We start from the raw sequence: 21,748 nt of genomic DNA on the forward strand, positions 1-21,748 counted from the left end.
AACATATCAAATCAATGAAGTCCTTCACTTAGCCCAAAAACTGCTTACTACAAATTGGATACTCGCTACAGTCCATGCCTCCACTGCGTGGATCAGATCTGTGAATCAGGTGCTCCGGCTACACAAGCAGTGTATCAGCGTCGCGGCATTCAATAGAATTTGGTCTACATGGCTAACGCTTCTCGAACCAGGGTATGATATATTGTCTGGGTGGATTGTATGTACTGTATATACTTGAATACAAGTCGACCTCGTGTATAAGTCGACTCCAATATTCAACCCCCTTAACCCCCTTGGCGGTATGAAAAATCCCGCCAGGGGGCAGCGCAGCAATGGTTTTTTTTTTTTTTTTTTTTAAATCATGTAGCGAGCCCAGGGCTCGCTACATGATAGCCGCTGCTGAGCGGCATCCCCCCGCCCGCTTCGATCGCCTTCGGCGATCTCCGATCAGGAAATCCCGTTCATAGAACGGGATTTCCTGGCCCGGGACGTCATTGGGAGTCCCGGGCCACCCCTCGGCGCTGCCTGGCACTGATTGGCCAGGCAGCGCTGGGGTCTGGGGGGGGGGGGGGGCCGCGCGCCACAGCAGATAGCGGCGATCGGGCGGGGGCCGGCGGCGATCAGAGTGTTGGCGCAGCTAGCAAAGTGCTAGCTGCGTCCAGCAAAAAAAAAATTATGAAAATCGGCCCAGCAGGGCCTGAGCGGCACCCTCCGGCGGCTTACCCCGTGTCCAGCACGGGGTTACCGCTAAGGAGGTTAAAGCGGACCCAAACCAAACATTTTTTTAATTAAAAATATTTAGTTGCACCACTCTGACACATACAAAGATAAATAAACACTCCTTCAAGCCTATGATCATTTCAGTGCATGCTTTTCACCCTTCTCTTTTCATAGCTAGGGTTATACTGGGGGCAGCCATTAGCAATTCCTCCATTGCCGACACCATCTACTCCACCAGTTTGCCGGAAAAATCCCGGCAATTTGAAAGGAAGGGAGGGGTTCCTCCAATAAATGTAAAATATTTTATATTTGTCATCATGCAGCTGAAAAAAGGCTGCTATTTATTATTATAATTTAGAAAATAGATTTTATTTCTGAAATCTTGTATTTTTAATTTGGGTCCACTTTAAAGTGGATCCGAAGTGAACTTTTACTCATTGCATAATTGTGTTCCTTTCCTATTGTTTATAGGGCATTCCTCGAGCCAAATACTTTTTTGTTTTAATACTCTAATTCCCTATAAACTAAATAAACCACGCCCACAGGTTTTCACAGAGTCTTGGCAGTAGCAAGGGCTCATGGGAGCTTAGTCTGGGCAGGAGGAGGAGGAGGTGTTACTAGCCATTGATTTCAGAGGGAGAGGGGAGGAGGGATGAGGGGGGTTAGTTTTTTTTCACAGGCTTGGTGATCAAGATGCAGATAAGCCTGCCTCTGTGTATGTTTACAAACAACAAGGCTGCTGTCATTGTATCACAGGAAGAAATAATAATTTTCTATTAAAGCTGTTTGCAGCTATATTTGCTGTGTAAACTATCTAAACTTTAGATAAGATATATAGACAAGTTACTTGTTATAGTTAGTTTTTCATCTCGGATCCGCTTTAAGCTGGATTTTTTTATTAAGTCAAGTATAAGTCTATCTAGCAAAGTTAATGGCTGCACTTGGGGCCCAGGAGGGTTTAATGACTGCACTGCATACAGTATTGCAGCCATCAACTCCTGTCCCTTAAAGAGAACCCAAGGTGGGTTTGAAGAATATTATCTGCATACAGAGGCTGGATCTGCCTATACAGCCCAGCCTCTGTTGCTATCCCAAACCCCACTAATGTCCCCCTGCACTCTGCAATCCCTCATAAATCACAGCCACGCTGCTGACAAACAGCTTGTCAGAGCTGGCTGTGTTTATCTCTATAGTGTCAGTCTGCTGCTTTCCCCGCCTCCTGCAGAACTCCAGTCCCCGCCTGCATCCCTTCCCTCCCTGCTGATTGGAGGGAAGGGACAGGGACCGGAGCTATGCAGGAGGCGGGGGAGCAGCTGAGACTGACACTACAGATGTAAACACAGCCTCACAGCACGGCTGTAATTTATGAGGGATTGCAGAGTGCAGGGGGACCTTAGTGGGGTTTGGGATAGCAACAGAGGCTGGGCTGTATAGGCAGATCCAGCGTCTGTATGCAGATAACATTCTTTAAACACACCTCGGGTTCTCTTTAAGTGCAGCCAATACCTCCTCCAGACCTCTAAGTGCTGCAATTATTCACGCCCCTTCCTGAAGCCCACTATATTTCTCACTGCCCCTTTCCTTGTTAATTGTTGTAGCCAGGACATTCAGACCTATGTTTTCTTGGCATTTCCTTTCCTCAAAGTATCATTTACCACTGGATACATTGCTGAAAATGTGAATGTCACTATTAGTACACACATAACTGAGTGTTGCCCGTCACTCATGTATAAGGCCTCGTTCACATCTGCTGCGCTTAAAAACGTGTTAAAGCGCATGGTAAAAAACGCATGCGCTTGTGCGCGCTTTAGTCCGCGTTTCTGTGCGTTGCGCTGCGCTTCTTTAAAGCACGTTTTGCTTACTGTAGCAGCAGCAGTTGTCAATAAAACTTTGTTTTTGTATGTAAATGTATTTTTTTCTCCAATTAGGGGTAAAAAACGCATGCGCTTCTATGCGCTTGTACGCGCTTCTATGCGCTAAAAAAGCGGACCCATTCACTTGCATTGATGTGCGCTTTACAGCTCAACGCACAGAAATGCCTGCAACACTACGTTTCTGTAACGCTGCTCAGCGCAGCGCATAGATGTGAACCAGCTACATTTAGTTACATGGAAAAATCAATACCTTGCTGAACGCACAGGGCAGTGCGCTGTGGAAAGCGCACAGAAACGTCCCTGATGTGAACGAGGCCTAAGTCGACCCCTATACTTTTATGAAATGAAACAGAATTACATTTCTAGACTTACACTCGAGTATATATGGTACTATAAGTTAAATACCAATGATATATGCACTTTTGATACCTTCAGCTATGAATCTACTGAATATACCATTGATGGCAACAAGTTTATTGTTATAACAGTTGTATATGTTCTGTTTATTATTATTTTTACAAATTTAAGCCAGTCGTGCAAATGTTGTATCTGTACTGTATATGTCATTTTCTACAATAAACACGACTTGCATTTAAGAAAAAAGGTGGAATAACCAGGACAAATAGGCAAATACAATATGTGAGTTTTATCTACAGTAGCAGTATTTATTTTCAAACTATAAAGAAAGCCTAGTTTGTCCAGCAACATATAGAGCATTCCGGTGTGATAAGTAGAGGTAAAATTATTGGCGATTGAATGGGAGGAGCGTGATATAATAAAATTGCTGTGGTTTTAAAGGAGAAATAACCAATGGTAGGGAAGTGGCTAATAAATCATAAAGACATCTGGGAGAATCTAGCATGTGTACAGCTGCCCCAGTGCATAACTAAAGGATCCAGAATGCAGGACCATCTCGCCAGGCTAGCTGTTCTCCTCCTTGCCATATATAGAAGCAGGCATGGGCTCATGAGTCCTGAAGGACTCGAATTTGCGAGTCAAATGAGGCTTAATTGCCTCCGCTGTGCGGCTGGGTGAGAGGTGGTTACTTACCCATAAGTCCGCTGTCTTGTACGCGTTTCAAACGTCTTGCATGCGTCTTATTAGATACAGTGGAGGAAATAATTATTTGACCCCTCACTGATTTTAGAAGTTTGTCCAATGACAAAGAAATGAAAAGTCTCAGAACAGTATCATTTCAATGGTAGGTTTATTTTAACAGTGGCAGATAGCACATCAAAAGGAAAATCGAAAAAATAACCTTAAATAAAAGATAGCAACTGATTTGCATTTCATTGAGTGAAATAAGTTTTTGAACCCTCTAACAATAAAAGACTTAATACTTAGTGTAAAAACCCTTGTTTGCAAGCACAGAGGTCAAACGTTTCTTGTAATTGATGACCAAGTTTGCACACATTTTAGGAGGAATGTTGGTGCACTCCTCTTTGCAGATCATCTCTAAATCCCTAAGGTTTTGAGGCTGTCTCTGTGCAACTCTGAGCTGGAGCTCCCTCCATAGGTTTTCTATTGGATTAAGGTCCGGAGACTGACTAGGCCACTCCATGACCTTAATGTGCTTCTTCTTGAGCCACTCCTTTGTTGCCTTTGCTGTATGTTTTGGGTCATTGTCGTGCTAGAACACCCATCCACGACCCATTTTCAGTTTCCTGGCAGAGGGAAGGAGGTTGTCGTTCAGGATTTCACGATACATGGCTCCGTCCATTTTCCCGTTAATGCGATTAAGTTGTCCTGTGCCCTTAGCAGAAAAACACCCCCAAAGCAAAATGTTTCCACCCCCATGCTTGACGGTGGGGACGGTGTTTTGGGGGTCATAGGCAGCATTTTTCTTCCTCCAAACACAGCGAGTAGAGTTAATGCCAAGGAGCTCTATTTTGGTCTCATCAGACCATAGCACCTTCTCCCAGTCACTCACAGAATCATTCAGGTGTTCATTGGCAAACTTCAGACGGGCCTGTACATGTGCCTTCTTGAGCAGGGGGACCTTGCGAGCCCTGCAGGATTTTAATCCATTGCGGTATAATGTGTTTCCAATGGTTTTCTTGGTGACTGTGGTCCCTGCTAATTTGAGGTCATTCACTAACTCCTCCCGTGTAGTTCTAGGATGCTTTTTCACCTTTCTCAGAACCATTGACACCCCACGAGGTGAGATCTTGCGTGGAGCCCCAGAGCGAGGTCGATTGATGGTCATTTTGTGCTCCTTCCATTTTGTGAACAATCGCACCAACAGTTGTCACCTTCTCTCCCAGCTTCTTGCTAATGGTTTTGTAGCCCATTCCAGCCTTGTGCAGGTCTACAATTTTGTCTCTGACATCCTTGGACAGCTCTTTGGTCTTTCCCATGTTGGAGAGTGTGGAGTCTGCTTGATTGATTGATTCTGTGGACAGGTGTCTTTTATACAGGTGACTAGTTAAGACATGTGTCCTTAATGAGGGTGACTAATTGAGTAGAAGTGTCTAACCACTCTGTGGGAGCCAGAACTCTTAATGGTTGGTAGGGGTTCAAAAACTTATTTCACTCAATGAAATGCAAATCAGTTGCTATCTTTTATTTAAGGTTATTTTTTCGATTTTCCTTTTGATGTGCTATCTGCCACTGTTAAAATAAACCTACCATTGAAATGATACTGTTCTGAGACTTTTCATTTCTTTGTCATTGGACAAACTTACAAAATCAGTGAGGGGTCAAATAATCATTTCCTCCACTGTACATTGCAAGACTCACTATCGCTCACTTCCTCCTTCAAGCGCGCGGTAGTGAGTCTTGCAACGCGTCCAATAGGATGCGTGCAAGACGTTTGGAACGCATACAACGCATACAAGACAGCGGACTTATGGGTAAGTAACCCCCTCTCACCCAGCCTCACAACTGAGGCAATTAATTAAGCCTCATTTAAATCACAAATTCAAGTCCTAATGGACTCGTGAGCCCACCACTGCATAGAAGCAGCTCTGTTGTACACTGTCATTATTCCTTCTCCCCTTCCATAGCAAAATAATGCATTGCTAGGCTGTAGGCTAGTCAGGGCTGTATCTACAGAGAAAGCTCTTGATGGCCTGTGCCATGGGTGGAAGTCCTGGCACTGATGGAGGTGGGAACTTTACAATAGGCTGTGGGCTATTCCATTTCCTCAAGAGGGAGGGTCAGTGCTGTTTTTTTATAGACAACATACAATCTCCCATGCGAGGCTGTGGAAGGACTAATGGTGCACTCTAACGTTCTTCCAAAAGCCAAGCCCGACCTGGTCCATTTACTGTGCAAGCGCAGACAGCTTGCTTATGCGCAGTAGTACAGACTCCATCACGATTGATTTTTCCCCCCCAAAATCCAAGTGGGTTCATGCTACAGCACATGCAGTGTCGGACTGGGAGGTGGAAAAACTAAGGAAATCCACCTGCAGGCCAAGCAGCAATAACCCTGGGTTATCACTCCCAATAGAAACCTGCAAGTCTTCACTGTGAGCAGCAAGTGGATTTCTTCAGCTTTCCCAGCTCCCAGTACGACACTGAGCATATGTGTATATATGTCAACAAGCGGATTTATGGATGGGACAGCAGAGTAAGGGCTGGTTCAGACGGACGTTCGGAGTCGTTGGCGTCGCGGTGGTGATGCGTTCGGGCTTTCAGCAGCATTCGCGTTGCGTTCGAATGCGGTCGCGTTTTTTCTTCCCCTAGGGGGACATTACCCGTCGCGGTTAGCCGACCCTGGAAGCTACATGTAGCTTCCAGGGGCTCCTTGAATGCCAGGGAAAATCGGGACCCGAACGCCGCGTTCGTGTAAACGCACGTGAAAGCTTGGTACAAACGCTCCCGTTCACTTGAATGGGAGCGTTTAACGCCAGTCCCCAAACGCTGGCGGTAAACGCTGCACAACCGTCCGTCTGAACCAGCCCTTACTGTGAGGAGGGGTGGCTCATCCAGAAACTTCCCTCTATTGAGGTATTTACTGAATTGTGCATTTTTCCCTTTAAAAAGACATCCATAGCCCATTTAGACTGGCAGCAGCCCCATACTTCAAGCTAAAACCACGACCACTGGCACTCTAGCAGTCACGTGTATGTCCCGTTGGTATGGCAACCCTTGCCATGGCAAGACTAGCTGACCACCCCTCCGCTCGCTGCACCACCAACCCCGGTGGTGCCATCTGAGTGACGGCGCAGCTGCTGACCAGCAGCACTCAGCTCCCCTGGCAACCCATGACGCAGCCTCCTCCAGCCACGCCCACAAACCGCCACACCTCCGCCACCACGCCTGCGCACTGCCGCCTCCACTCTGGATGGAGGGGAGGGACGCGGAGAGCATCTGTGCGCATGCCCAGTGTTGTGGCTCGGCAGCAGCAGAGCAGAGGCAGCGGTAGCTGAAGCGAGCTGAGCGGTCCTTGCGGCAGGAGCAGCGCTGTGCCTGAGCAGTAAGTACCGGCCATCCCGCGCTGCCCGTATTCCTCCGCCGGTGTTCCCACGAAATAACCTACCCGTCGAATCGCGCTGTGCCCAGCCAGCGCCTCGTGAATGCGGCCACTGCTCCACCCACACTGTGCCTGATGCCCTCTGACTGCTGCTGGTGGGCACTGCTGGCCATGTGTGTGTGTGCCCCCCGTGTTACCAGCACTGCAGGGTGTACATGCCATTACATGGTGCTGCCATCATTGCATTGTAGTATGTTCAGCTATGGAAGGATGCTTCCTAGAGGTACCCATAGTGATAGTGCTGCACTGATGCAGCCTGTTTATGTGGCCATACATCTATCTACTTGGCTGATCGACCATCCAATGTCATAGTTATTATCGAATTAGATGCAAATATCTGACTGTTTAAATATCTGTTCAATTAAAAAATTTCAATACATTTTTCTGACTGATTGTAACATTTCAAATGTTCATTTTCCCCCCCAATTTTCATAAACATGATTGGAAACTGAGAACATTGCTAGGGTGTGTATATCGACAATTTAACACTAGAATTACCGAGTTTTCTACTTTCTGTTGCAAGGCTAGAGGTGTTATTCACTCCTGCTGAGATGTTCACAGGTCTTCAGGGTTGATTATCTTCAATCTATTGTTGTGCAAACCACCCATTACCTAAGGCCTTGCACATTTGTTTACACAAAGTAGCTGTGTGAGACTTGGATGGAAACCTTCAGACATGCCTGCCCTATCATATTACGCAGCACTGTACAGAGTATATTGTCTCGTCACTAACTGTCCCTCAGAGGGGCTTAAAATCTAGTCCCTGTCATAATCATACAGTATGTCTATGTATGTATCATGTAGTGTATGTATCGTCATCTAGGGCCAATTTTATGGGGAAGCCAATTAACTTATCTGTATGTTTTTGGGATGTGGGAGGAAACCGGAGTGCCCGGGGGAAACCCACGCAGACACAGAACTCTGTTGCCGATTCATGCAGCAAAATGCAATCAGAGGGCAATTGGCACTTTTGGCAGTGTTCCATTGACATGACAAATGATGACAGACTGAGGCATTCCATTGCCATGGCATTGATGGCAGTATGGCAGATACTGTAATGCAATTAGGCTGGCTTTTCACAACATATGAATGCTGTAGAGGTGGCCAAAAGGTGTGATGCTGTCCTGTCGGAGGGAGAGAGGCTGGCAGAGAACGTGGTCATGAATCTGATGGAGCCATTTTTGGATGATGGGAGAAATGTCACGACGGACAATTTCTTTACTTCACTGTCGCACAGACTGCTGCGGCGCAAAACAACGCTATTGGGCACGGTGAATAAAGTCCGGCGTGAACTTCCTCAGCTTGCAAACGACACTGCACAGCGAGAGGTATTCTCCACTTCAGTGCTTAGACGTGGCAGTGTCTCCTTGACAATTTATGCACCTAAAAAAAACAAGACTGTGTGTGTTCTAAGTTCCATGCACCAAGACGTGACGATCAGTGACGGCAGAAAGAGGAAACCCAACGCGATAACAGACTATAACCACATGAAGGTATGTGAATGTGTGTATAATTTTACCATGGCCGTTTCTAGGGCCGTGCAGGCGCCCTGAGCGCTGTTGGGAGGGGGGGGCGCTGTGATGGAGGGGGGAGCTGCAGCCGCGGGGAGGGCAGCCCGACCTCTCCCTCCCTTCCTCTCCCAGGCCGCCCTCCGTGCTCCCCCCTCGGACTGCAAAGCAATGGGCAGGGAAGCGCTATACAAAACGACTCACCTCCCTGGTTCCAATCGCTGCTCTCTCGCCGCCAGTCTCCTCTCTGCACAGAGTAGACGCTGATACACACACAGGAAGCAGCGTGTATATCAGCGTCTATGCAGAGAGGAGACTGGCGGCGAGTGAGTAGCGATTGGAACCAGGGAGGTGAGTAGTTTTGTATAGCGCTTCCCTGCCCATTGCTTTGCAGTCTGAGGGGGGAGCACGGAGGGCGGCTGGGGAGAGGAAGGGAGGGTGAGGTTGGGCTGCCCTCCCCGCGGCTGCGGCTCCCCCCTCCATCATGGGGGGCACCTACCTAACCTATACTGGGGGGCGCCTACATATCTAACCTATCCTGGGGGGCACCTCCCTATCTAACCTGGGGGGCAGCTACCTAATCTAACCTATACTGAGGGGGCAGCTACCTAATCTAACCTATACTGGGGGGCACCTACCTATCTAACCTATACTGGGGGGCACCTACCTATCTAACCTATACTGGGGGGGCAGCTACCTATCTAACCTATAGTGGGAATATTAACTTATCTAACCTGTATTGGGGGCACCTACCTACCTACCTAGCTAGCCTATACAGGTGACAACTATACTGACTACCTATATTGGAGGCACCTACCTAACTAACCTATACTGGGGGCATCTACCTATCTAACCTATGCTGGGGGCAACTATTCTGGCTACCTATATTAGAGGCTCCCACCTAGCTAACCTGTACTGGGGGCACCTACCTATCTAACTTATACCGGGGGCGCCTGCCTATCTAACCTATACTGGGGGCAACTATACTGGCTACCTATACTGGAGGCACCTACCTGACTAACCTATACCGGAGGCAACTATACTGGCTCACCTATGCCTGGCTACCTATACTGGGGGGACCTATAGCTGGCTACCTATACTGGGGTACCTATTCTGGGCTACCTATACTGGGGGAATCTATACTGAGTGCAACTAGACTTGGCTAACCTATACTGCGGGCACCCATACCTTGCTTTGGGGGGGCGCAATTTTTACACCCTCGCCCTGGGTGCATTTTAGCCTAGAAACTGCACTGAATTTTACACCAGTGCTCAGTGGCGTCGCTATCGCTATTTTGGGGGGCCCTAGCGGACACCGCTGATATGCGGAAGTGACATCACTTCTGCATATTTGCGCCCGGCGCCCACTCTAACTGGTAAGGTCGCTGCTGGCTGCGAGGTGAGGGGCGCCTGTCACTCACTACCTAACGGGGGTCCCTGCCACTCACTATCTAACCTGGGGTCCCTGTCACTCACTATCTAATGGGGGTCCCTGCTGTCACTCACTACCTAACAGGGGTCCCTGCTGTCACTCACTACCTAACTGGGGTGCCAGTAATCAAAGAGACAATGCCCCGAAATAGATTAATTTCAATTATGCAACACCTTCGATTTGATGACAAGTCAACTCATACTGTGCTGCGTGATCTGGTTTGCATGTATTCCTGTATTGTCTTATTGCTGTATGTCACCCCTAAATATTGTCTGTAACCTAAATTAGTGTCCAGCGCTGCGTAATATGTTAGCGCTTTATAAATACAATAAATAATAATAATACCTCTCGCTGTGCAGTGTCTTTTGCAAGCGGAGGAAGTTCACACCGGACTTTATTCACCGTGCCCAACAGCATTGTTTTGCGCTGCAGCAGTCTGTGCGACAGTGACAGTGAAGTAAAGAAATTGTCCGTCGTGGGTTTATATAAATATCATATGTATTATGGCAATGACAAACCTTAGCAGACTCCCATCCAGTGACTGACTATGCATTACCTTGTACTCATAGGCCTGGTGCACACCAGAGGAGTTTTTCTGAGCGTTTTGAGTTTTTAAATCTGCTGCTAATGTTATCCTATGTGTCTGTGCACTGTGTCTGAGCTGTTACCAGACAGCAGCGAGCAGTTACCAGGCAGCAGCGAGCAGTTACCAGGCAGCAGCGAGCAGTTACCAGGCAGCAGCGAGCAGTTACCAGGCAGCAGCGAGCAGTTACCAGGCAGCAGCGAGCAGTTACCAGGCAGCAGCGAGCAGTTACCAGGCAGCAGCGAGCAGTTACCAGGCAGCAGCGAGCAGTTACCAGGCAGCAGCGAGCAGTTACCAGGCAGCAGCGAGCAGTTACCAGGCAGCAGCGAGCAGTTACCAGGCAGCAGCGAGCAGTTACCAGGCAGCAGCGAGCAGTTACCAGGCAGCAGCGAGCAGTTACCAGGCAGCAACAAGCATTTACCAGGCAGCAGTGATCAGTTATTAGGCAGCAGCGAGCAGTTACCAGGCAGCAGCAAGCAGTTACCAGGCAGCAGCGAGCAGTTACCAGACAGCAGTGAGCATTTACCAGGCAGCAGTGAGCATTTACCAGGCAGCAGTGAGCATTTACCAGGCAGCAGTGAGCATTTACCAGGCAGCAGTGAGCATTTACCAGGCAGCAGTGAGCATTTACCAGGCAGCAGTGAGCATTTACCAGGCAGCAGTGAGCATTTACCAGGCAGCAGTGAGCATTTACCAGGCAGCAGTGAGCAGTTACCAGGCAGCAGTGAGCAGTTACCAGGCAGCAGTGAGCAGTTACCAGGCAGCAGTGAGCAGTTACCAGGCAGCAGTGAGCAGTTATTAGGCAGCAGCGAGCAGTTACCAGGCAGCAGCGAGCAGTTACCAGGCAGCAACAAGCATTTACCAGGCAGCAGTGATCAGTTATTAGGCAGCAGCGAGCAGTTACCAGGCAGCAACAAGCATTTACCAGGCAGCAGTGATCAGTTATTAGGCAGCAGCGAGCAGTTACCAGGCAGCAGCGAGCAGTTACCAGGCAGCAGCGAGCAGTTACCAGGCAGCAGCGAGCAGTTACCAGGCAGCAGCGAGCAGTTACCAGGCAGCAGCGAGCAGTTACCAGGCAGCAGCGAGCAGTTACCAGACAGCAGCGAGCAGTTACCAGGCAGCAGCGAGCAGTTACCAGGCAGCAGTGAGCAGTTACCAGGCAGCAGTGAGCAGTTACCAGGCAGCAGTGAGCAGTTACCAGGCAGCAGTGAGCAGTTACCAGGCAGCAGTGAGCAGTTACCAGGCAGCAGTGAGCAGTTACCAGGCAGCAGTGAGCAGTTACCAGGCAGCAGTGAGCAGTTACCAGGCAGCAGTGAGCAGTTACCAGGCAGCAGTGAGCAGTTACCAGGCAGCAGTGAGCAGTTACCAGGCAGCAGTGAGCAGTTACCAGGCAGCAGTGAGCAGTTACCAGGCAGCAGTGAGCAGTTACCAGGCAGCAGTGAGCAGTTACCAGGCAGCAGTGAGCAGTTACCAGGCAGCAGTGAGCAGTTACCAGGCAGCAGTGAGCAGTTACCAGGCAGCAGTGAGCAGTTACCAGGCAGCAGTGAGCAGTTACCAGGCAGCAGTGAGCAGTTACCAGGCAGCAGTGAGCAGTTACCAGGCAGCAGTGAGCAGTTACCAGGCAGCAGTGAGCAGTTACCAGGCAGCAGTGAGCAGTTACCAGGCAGCAGTGAGCAGTTACCAGGCAGCAGTGAGCAGTTACCAGGCAGCAGTGAGCAGTTACCAGGCAGCAGTGAGCAGTTACCAGGCAGCAGTGAGCAGTTACCAGGCAGCAGTGAGCAGTTACCAGGCAGCAGTGAGCAGTTACCAGGCAGCAGTGAGCAGTTACCAGGCAGCAGTGAGCAGTTACCAGGCAGCAGTGAGCAGTTACCAGGCAGCAGTGAGCAGTTACCAGGCAGCAGTGAGCAGTTACCAGGCAGCAGTGAGCAGTTACCAGGCAGCAGTGAGCAGTTACCAGGCAGCAGTGAGCAGTTACCAGGCAGCAGTGAGCAGTTACCAGGCAGCAGTGAGCAGTTACCAGGCAGCAGTGAGCAGTTACCAGGCAGCAGTGAGCAGTTACCAGGCAGCAGTGAGCAGTTACCAGGCAGCAGTGAGCAGTTACCAGGCAGCAGTGAGCAGTTACCAGGCAGCAGTGAGCAGTTACCAGGCAGCAGTGAGCAGTTACCAGGCAGCAGTGAGCAGTTACCAGGCAGCAGTGAGCAGTTACCAGGCAGCAGTGAGCAGTTACCAGGCAGCAGTGAGCAGTTACCAGGCAGCAGTGAGCAGTTACCAGGCAGCAGTGAGCAGTTACCAGGCAGCAGTGAGCAGTTACCAGGCAGCAGTGAGCAGTTACCAGGCAGCAGTGAGCAGTTACCAGGCAGCAGTGAGCAGTTACCAGGCAGCAGTGAGCAGTTACCAGGCAGCAGTGAGCAGTTACCAGGCAGCAGTGAGCAGTTACCAGGCAGCAGTGAGCAGTTACCAGGCAGCAGTGAGCAGTTACCAGGCAGCAGTGAGCAGTTACCAGGCAGCAGTGAGCAGTTACCAGGCAGCAGTGAGCAGTTACCAGGCAGCAGTGAGCAGTTACCAGGCAGCAGTGAGCAGTTACCAGGCAGCAGTGAGCAGTTACCAGGCAGCAGCGAGCAGTTACCAGGCAGCAGCGAGCATTTACCAGGCAGCAGCGAGCAGTTACCAGGCAGCAGCGAGCAGTTACCAGGCAGCAGCGAGCAGTTACCAGGCAGCAGCGAGCAGTTACCAGGCAGCAGCGAGCAGTTACCAGGCAGCAGCGAGCAGTTACCAGGCAGCAGCGAGCAGTTACCAGGCAGCAGCGAGCAGTTACCAGGCAGCAGCGAGCAGTTACCAGGCAGCAGTGAGCAGTTATTAGGCAGCAACAAACATTTACCAGGCAGCAGTGAGTGTCTGTGCACACTGGAGCAATGAGGTTTTGTAAAAAAAAAACTATAGCATTACATTGGGAAGAGCTTTTAGAGGTTTCAAAGGACAGAATTCTCTGGTTGTGGGGGATGGGAGGTGGGCAAATAGTAACTTAGACCCAAGGTGGTTTAGTTCAAGTAAACAAATGGAAATGTGCTTGTTTTCAGAACAAAAGAAAGAGAACAATGGAGTTGATAGCATGTTAAAAAACTCAGCAGGGGTGATACTAGGTGTGAGCTCCAGTGAATTAACGCAAATTTGCGCAACCCTGGTAAATCTAGTGTTAACACACCATACAATCTTTCGAAAAATTGAAAAAAATTTTCCAGCATTCCTGAGTGAAAAAAATAGGAAGCTTCTTTTTCAGTCGAATGGGAAAAAAAAAAAAAAAAAAAAAAGCTTTTGATTTTTTTTTTTTCCGGGAGATCCGATCATATTTATCGAATTGCTGTAAAATTGGATCAATTTATTGTATCGTGTGTGTGACCACCTTATGCCTGATCGGTGATTTAACAGATGTTGTGAAGAAATTGGTTGAATGTATCGATCAAACATGCTGGGAAATCTTGGCCGATGTGGTAGACTGGGCGCACGGTGGTAACTTAGTGTGATAATCGTTAACGAGGAATGTGATTTAGACTCCTGGTCGCTGTCCCTCAAAATGTGATGTGCCTCAAAATGACAGTGGTCACATGAGACTCAAATGTGGAAGTATGGCTTGGAGATTCGGAGGCAGAAGATAGGTACAGTTTTTACATGCATGGGTGGTGAGGCAGCGTTCACGAGGCAGATTCCTGGAAGATTTCATGCTGAAATTGATCCGGAATTGGCGTGTAGTGTATGGGCAGACAACAGATCTCTCTCTGATCAAATTCGATGAGAGAGATCTGTCTCTTGGTCTTGGTGGTGAGGCAGCGTTCACGAGGCAGATTCCTGGAAGATTTCATGCTGAAATTGATCCGGAATTGGCGTGTAGTGTATGGGCAGACAACAGATCTCTCTCTGATCAAATTCGATGAGAGAGATCTGTCTCTTGGTCTAATCTGCCCATCATCGCTAGATGTTTGGCCACCTTTACACTAGCTATTCTATAGTCTTCTATTCTGCTGATGGCAATCTATCCCATTGCCATAAAACAAAACCACACTCAAATATGGCAATGGAAACATTTCTTTCAGTTCCATGTATATCTGTGTGACAGAAGATTAGAATGTGTATGGATTCAAATGTAAAGATTGCAATCTAAATGCTTGTGGTGAAATTCTGGCCTCAAAGGAAGTATCGTGGGTAACGGCCTGCCTAAAGGTGCCTAAAAACGATAAAATTTTAGCGAAAGATCGACCTTATGCGATCAGATGGAATCAATCAAGCCCAAAAAGAGAATAAGAATAACTAATCCAATTATTTCAATTAGAATAGATCAGCAAAATGGATAGATTAAACAATCGATAAATTGATTGGTGTCGATTGGCACCACCAGAACTATCCAAACGGAAGGCCATTTGTTCGCTAAAATTGAAATGGGCACCTTAATAATGTATCCATAAAAGGTAGTGTATGTTACCTGTTCCCCACCCGCCAGTGAAACGTGCATGGCCTGTTTTAGGGGCAGGCACCTCTCAGCGCATGCCACTCTTCTGGGTGCTTTGTACATGGCAGTACACCTAATAATAGCTTTCCAATGTTGTACATGAAGTAGTGTGACCTGATATCTCCAGGTTATGTATTGTAGAGCTGTGTGCGTAGACTGCACCCCAGAGAGGGGCACACCATACAGCTGTGGGCGGAGCAGTGCTTTTCAGCGCTGCTAGATTTGGGCGCAGCCGGCGCCTCCATAGACAATAAAGGGAATCACAACTGGGCAGCGCTCAGTGAGTAATGTCGGCGCTGTCAGAAGACGGTGCCGAGGTTGCTTAAAAAACACAATAATTCGGCCTCCAGCAATCGCTGGAAGCCGAATGATATCATTCCCCACCATCCATGGCGGCCTGGAGGGAGAATAGTAATTTAATACGGCCCGGACTTGTGCAGAAGCAGGATCAGCCATATACCGGCTGTGTCCTGCGCCCAAGTCTACCGGCGCCGATTTTAAATGTATGCAGCTGTGGGTGTGTGATGTAGTGCCCTCAGGGCAGGCTGGGCACTGGACATTGATGGCAGGTGCCCAGAGGGGGAATGTATAATGTTTATTGATACATTATGTGAGCTGATACAGAGAAGGTGGAAAATAATTTAACTTTTGCTCAAGTTAAAGTGGACCCAAACTAAAAATACAAGATTTCAGAAATAAAATCTATTTTCTAAATTATAATAATAAATATCAGCCTGTTTTCAGCTGCATGATGACAAATATAAAATATTTTACATTTATTGGAGGAACCCTTCCCTTCCTTTCAAATTGCCGGGATTTTTCCGGCAAACTGGTGGAGGAGATGGTGTCCGGCAATGGAGGAATTGCTAATGGCTGCCCCCAGTATAACCCTAGCTATGAAAAGAGAAGGGTGAAAAGCATGCACTGAAATGATCATAGGTTTGAAGGAGTGTTTATCTTTGTATGTGTCAGGCCCGGTTCACACTTGCGGTGGCCCTCCGGAATCGCCGTGCCGGAGCCGCACCGCCTGCAGAACGGACGGAACGGACGCACGGCATAGCAATTAAAGCCTATGCGTCCGTTCACATGGGTCCGTTCTGCAGAACCGGAGCCGGACTGGATCCGGGCCGGATCCGGACTCCGGCCTCCGTTCCAACATGCGCTATTTTTTCATCCGGCCCCTCCGGCAGCCGTATCCGGGGCGGAGCCGGACTGCACCATCCGGCCAATACAAACAAATGGGAACCGGAGGCCGCACAACACACTGGCTGAGAAATCCGGATGTTCTACCCCACTTCCTATGCGGATTTTTGCGGCGATATTGGCTGGGGACACATGGGCAAGCATTTTGGAGTGGAGCAGCACGAGCTGGAGGTGTTGGCAGGATGTTGGCAGCATGTCGGAGGTGGAGGTGAGTGCTAAACAGCAGAGGGCCTGATTCCACAGGTCCCCCTTCTGCTGACCTCCCAGACCCCAACATTTTTTTTTTTTTTTACGTTAACTTTGCCAAACGGATCCGGATCGCATCCTGATTACCACCTGATGCAACCTGACCGGATCCGGATCAGAACCGTATGGTTCCGATCCGGATCCGGTCAGGTCATCCGGTCCGTTTGGCAAACAACCGCTAATGTGAACCGGGCCTCAGAGTGGTGCAACTAAATATTTTTAATTAATAAAATGTTTGGTTTGGGTCCGCTTTAAATGATGGTGTCTACTTAGAAAATGCTAGCTATGTAGGTACCTTAGAACTAGCTTGGCATAATCAGGTTATGATGGCTTGGTCCAGCACTAGTTCAGCATCTTAGTTTGTTTCCGGTTATCGTTTAGAGCAGGCATGGGCAAACTCGGCCCTCCAGCTGTTAAGGAACTACAAATCCCACAATGCATTTGCCTTTATGAGTCATGACTGTGGCTGTCAGACTCCTGCAATGAGTTGTGGGACTTGTAGTTCCTCAACAGCTGGAGGGCCAAGTTTGCCCATGCCTGTTTTAGACCCTTACGTTGAAGGGGTTGGTTTATTTCAGCAGAGTACTGTGTTTATACTGAGGCAATGGGAGTTTTTTTTTCCCTTATATAGTTCACAGCAGATGTGATGTCTAAAATGCAGCTTTAAATTATTCACAATGACTTGTATTGCTTCTATAGTATATCAATTATGAAAACATCTGGTTTTTTGTGTGTTTTATTTATTTTTTTCTTCCATTAAGATGGATTGTTTTAGCATTTGACCAAACTCCCACCCAAAAGCCTGGTACACACTTTCAATTACGATTGGCCAATCACTGACCAATTTTTCCACCTTCATGTAGTATGAGGGTCAGCAGATATATAATACTATTAGGAGATTGAGTAGGTAAACCCTCCTACTACATGGAGGTGGTAAAATTGGTCATTGATTGGCCAAAAATAATTGAATGTGTGAACCAAGCTTTAGTGCCTAGGCCCTATTTGTATTTAGCTAGAAGTCCTGGTGATGATTGATAATCAGTGATGATGTGTGTTGGGAATATTGCCCATCTAGTAGGTTTGTGATGGGGACTATACAAAACCCAGAGGTTGGCTTCAGGCTGCTGCACAACAATTCGGGGGGTACATGTCCATGTGAGGGTGGAAGAAGAAACAATATCTAATACCGGCACCAATGGCAATATAGTGTTCTCCCCAGGCCCTTTTAGCCGGGTGCTCCACCCGGCTAGTTTTAGTGAGCACCCCGGCTGTCATCAGCTCACCTCCTCTGCTGTAAGCAGAGTTGCGCACAGAAGCATCAGCTCTGCATTTTCTCATCCCTTCCCACCTGGCTAATTTTTCATGCGACCTGGCTGGAAAAAAATTCTAGGAAGAACACTCCAATATAAAATCTTCCACCATTCGCGCCGTTTTCCATTTTAAGTGGCATATGGGCATTTGGGTGGTGCTGGATTAGTTGTCAATAGGGATGAATGAATCCATGTAACTTTCAGGGCTAGGTTCTCAGTACTCAGTTGAGTTGCAGAATAATTCTGCATGTCAGCTCACTGTCCAATACAGTTCTATGGGGCTGAAGTTTACACCTGGATTGTGCAACGCACAAAATGTCAATCATGACTCCGCAGCAGAGTCCCCCAACAGAGTCATATGCATAATGCCGCCTCTCGCCCAGTGATGTGCTCCCTGCTGGACAGGAAGGACATCACTGGGTTTCCCCGTCGTATTCTTGTCATTCCGCACAAGAATTCTACTGACTTACATAACTCCTGTCACTGCGGAAGTCCGACGTAACGCGCTGTTAACTTTGGTTTGGAGGCAGATCGGGCACTTGCGTCTCAGTGCGGCGTTGTCAGTGTGCTAGGCACCATTAAATGTGAATTGATTTTAATAGGCTGCCTTTCACCTTCCGAATTTGCATGTAGGGAAATGCAGCGAATTGTCCCCAGTGGAAACAAGCCTATACAGAGCTGGAAGGTATATGTCCTTGATTCTTCTGCACATGCATGGGAGGTCCACTCAGATGAGCTTATGCTGCAGGAGGAAACTGTGGGTTAGTATCAATTTTTTAGTCAGTTTGATCTCAGTAGGCAGTAGAAATCTGACAGAAGTGACAGGGTTTGGATTAGTCCATCTCTTCATCGAGGGATTCTCAGGGATATATTTATTTTCAAAAGCACTTAGTGAATGGCAGTTGCTCTGTCCAACTGCCACAAAACTGTGTAGTGAGCAGGGAAGCTGGCCAGCATCATTGTTTAAACCCTTTAGGGAATATCTTTATAATGAATAAAAGCCTTGCAGAGAATCCCCTATGAAGAGATGGACTAGTCCAAAACCTGTCACTTCTGTCAGATTTCTACTACCTACTGTAAGTGACAGCAACATAGGAGAAAAGCCATTTATGGCTCATTTTACTCTGGAAAAACATACTTTATTTGTCTATGTTTGCACATATTTTAAATGTTACACTTTTTCGCATAGTGCCCCTTTAACATTGTGTTTGGATGCCCTGGAGCTGGCTAGGCGGTGTACACAGGTGTTGCATTTCAGTTTGTAATGTAGTATTGCAGGGTAGTTCTAAATAAACCATGCAAGAGCTACTCGACAAAACCTATGCATGCAGTGGATATTCTTTGCCATTATTCGTGGGTAGTTGCCAAGGTTTCATTTTTTTTTTCAATTGCATTTCCTGGCAAAACCCAATACTGTCTAAATTCAAAATAAAGCAACTGCTCAGGGAATTAACCAATCATTATAAACCTTTATTCAGTCATCAAGAGCTGCAAAATAGATCCAATTGCCTAAAAACACTTAAAAACCAACTGTGGAGCGCTCCTCACACATGGCCAATCACACACCACCCATACCTCACCCACACTGGTACCGGTACCACATACTCCGGATTTTCTTCAGAGTGGGGAGGGGAGGAGAGTAATGAGAATCTTCCTTAGACCAAGGTGACACCAGCTGACAATTATTGAGAGTCCCGTACACACAGCAACTCCTTTGCTGACATCATGGGCATGCTACAACACCAGCAACGTTTTCCAGACCAGCAGATCTCACCAGTCAGAGGACAGCGTGATGGTAGCTTCCCCCCCCCCCCCCCCCCGTCCAAGTCAGCAGCACGGATGCCTGGCTCTGTCTATCCAACCCCAATACTGTACTAAGATGCTACTGCTGCCCGCCGAGGAGTGCTACTGAAAATAAAAGAAACCTTGAGGATTCCCCATGAGGAGGTAGACTAGTCCAAACCTGTTGGTAAGAGGTTCAGAGCCATCTATTGTGAGTGACTCTTACATTGCAAAAAAAGGTATTTACTGTGCATTTTACTCTGGAGCAAATGTACCGTAGATGTGTAGTGTGTATTTTAGATTTCAGTTTTCCGTCCTGTTGAATAAGCACTAGTCTAGAGGCACTGGTCAGTATAGCAGATGGTGTGTACAGCAGGTACCTCACAGAGTGTTAAAAATAGAATCCTTGCAATATTTCTAATCATAACATTATGAAGCAGTTTGGTGTATGTGTTACGGCCAGAACCCGAAGTCTGGCCACTTCGGGTTCTGGCCGGTCACAACGCGAAGTGGCCGGCTGATCCGGCCAATATACAAAATGCCTGGGAATTTCGGACTTTGGCCGGCCAGAACGCGTTGTGACTTACCTTGGCCGGCCAAGTCCCGAAGTTCCCTGCACTGCTCCCCCGCCAGCTGCTCTCCTCTCCCCTCCCCACCGCCAGCCAGGAAGCCCCGCTCCTCCCCCGCTGCCGTTCTAGACCTCAGATCAGGGCAACCGGCTGGGGAAGCAGAGAGAGACAGAGCAGCTCACGCGACCCTTCACCCGCAGGACGCATACACTTCAATGCAGAAGTGACATCATTGAATACTTCCGCATTGAAATGTACGGGTCCGGACGGGTAGCGCGCGCTGCTCTGCCTCTCTCCACCTCTCTGGTCGCCCTGATCGGAGGTCTGAGTACTAGTGCTGGCACTGGCAGCCTCCAGGAAAGCCCCCCCTCAGCCTAGCAAAGCACCCCAGCCTAAAAGGCACCCAGCAAAGCCCACCCCCAGCCATGCAAAGCCGCCTCCCCCCCCACCCTGGAAAGCACCCAGCAAAGACCCCCCAGCCATGCAAAGCTGCCCCCCACCATGCAAATCACCCAGCAAAGACCCCCCCCAGCCATGCAAAGCTGCCTCCCACCCACCATGCAAAGTGCACAGCAACAAAGCCCCCCCCAGACCATGCAAAGTGCACAGCAAAGCACCCCCAGCCATGCAAAGACCCTCCAGCCATGCAAAGCCGCCCCCCCCACCATGCAAAGTGCACAGCTAAGACCCCCCCCAGCCATGCAAAGCCCCCCCCCGACCATGCAAAGTGCACACCAAAGCACCCACAGCCATGCACAGCCCCCCAGAAAAGACCCCCCCCCACCATGCAAAGCGCCCCCAGCAATGTAAAGCCCCCTACAGCCATGCATCCCCCCCTCATCTGTGACTAATCGCCACTGTAATTTGATCTCTCCCCCTGTCACCTGACTGCCACAGCAGAGCAGCTAATTTAAAAGCACAGGATGTTAACAATATGTCTGCTCCCAAGAAAGCAGGATGTAGACACACTGCAGATTTATTGCAGGATTTGCATCAGCTGTAACTAAGAAATGATTTTCTTTAAAAAGATTATTATGCTGTTGTGTGTATTGCGGAGCAGAGAGGACGTTCCGAGTGCCATTCACGGTGCTGGGCACGGTGCAGATTTCTGCCTTTTGGACTTTGGCCGACTGACTTTGGCCGTTTCTAGAACTGGCCGGCCAATGTCAGAAATTCCCAGCATTTTGGACTTTGGCCGACGTCAAATCGGCCAGTTCTAGAAACGGCCGGCCAATTCTAGGCAAACTTGGCCCTCCAGCTGTTAAGGAACTACAAGTCCCACAATGCATTTGCCTTTGAGTCATGACTGTGGCTGTAAGACTCCTGCAATGCATTGTGGGACTTGTAGTTCCTTAACAGCTGGAGGGCCAAGTTTGCCCATGCCTACTCTAGAGCCTTTAAAGGGCACCTGAGGTGGGGATGTAAATGTGAAAGAAAAAAACGAAAACCAATGCTACCTGACCCCCTGCTCTCTACTGCTACTGTGGCCTGCTGTCTTCTACTTTCGTTTCTGTGATCCATGGAGTCAAAAATACCCCCACC

The 21,748-nt window shown here is 48.5% G+C and overlaps 1 protein-coding gene across 2 annotated transcripts in view; it reads left to right on the forward strand.

Annotated features, from left to right (window-relative positions):
- The first annotated feature begins 6,860 nt into the window (after positions 1-6,860).
- Positions 6,861-21,748, forward strand: part of CYRIA (CYFIP related Rac1 interactor A) — a 163,862-nt gene continuing 148,974 nt past the window's right edge. Inside the window, exon 1 of one of the 2 annotated variants that reach the window (XM_068280278.1) lies at positions 6,861-7,016. The gene's annotated coding sequence lies outside the window, so the exon portion shown is untranslated. The remainder of the gene's footprint in view (positions 7,017-21,748) is intronic. The other variant, XM_068280275.1, reaches the window with a different exon arrangement.

This window comes from Hyperolius riggenbachi, chromosome 4, assembly GCF_040937935.1.
Source record: "Hyperolius riggenbachi isolate aHypRig1 chromosome 4, aHypRig1.pri, whole genome shotgun sequence".
Taxonomy (NCBI): domain Eukaryota; kingdom Metazoa; phylum Chordata; class Amphibia; order Anura; family Hyperoliidae; genus Hyperolius; species Hyperolius riggenbachi.